The sequence below is a fragment of the Phodopus roborovskii genome, unplaced genomic scaffold (genome assembly GCF_943737965.1).
Source record: "Phodopus roborovskii unplaced genomic scaffold, PHOROB, whole genome shotgun sequence".
In the NCBI taxonomy this organism is placed as follows: Eukaryota; Metazoa; Chordata; class Mammalia; order Rodentia; family Cricetidae; genus Phodopus; species Phodopus roborovskii.
In genome coordinates, this window is record NW_026126119.1 from 52,670 (window position 1) to 53,547 (window position 878).

Sequence of the window (878 nt, forward strand, 5' to 3'; positions counted from 1 at the left end):
GGATAGTGAGACAGCCAGGACTATTACACAGAGAAAACCTGTCTTGAAACACCTGAAGGAAGGAGGGAGGGAGAGAAGGAAGGAAGGAAGGAAGGAGGGAAGGAAAGAAGGAATCCCTTTGCCAAGGATGACCCCAGCTAAGACTCCTAACAGCAATAGAGAGGGTGTCTGAATGGGTCTTCCCCTTTAATCAGATTAGTGACTACCCTCACTGTCACCATAGGCCCTATATCCAGTAACTGATGGAAGCAGATGCAGTGACCCACAGCCAAGCACAGGGCTGAACTCCTGAAGTTCAGTTGAAGACAGGGAGGAGGTATCATATGAACAAGGGGGTTCAAGATCATGATGGGCAAAACCAGAAGCAGCAGACCTGAGTTAGTGCGAGCTCACGAGCTCTGAACTGACAGTTGGGGAACCTGCATGGAACCAAACTAGACCCTCTAAATGTGGATAATAGTTATGTAACTTGATCTGTTGGAGAGACCTGGCAGTGGCACCAGGACCTGTCCCTAGTGCATAAAATGGCTTTTTGGAGCCCATTCCCTATGGTAAGATACCTTGCTTGGCCTTGATAAAGGGAGAAGGGGTTTGGTCCTACCTCAACTTGGTATGCCAGACTTTGTTGACTCCCCAAGGAAGGCCTTACACCTCCAAGGAATGGATGGGGGTGGAAAGGAAGGAGATGGGGGAAGGAGAAGGGAAGGGAGGGGAAATTGGGGTTGGTATGTAAACAGAAAAATTAAAAATTTTAAATAAAAAACAGATTGGAATGAGGGAAACTATAAGCCAAGGAACTCCAACAGTCCCCAGAAACTGAGAAAGGCAAGGAATGGCTCCTTCTGTGTATCAGAAGGAACATGAATCATATATTACCC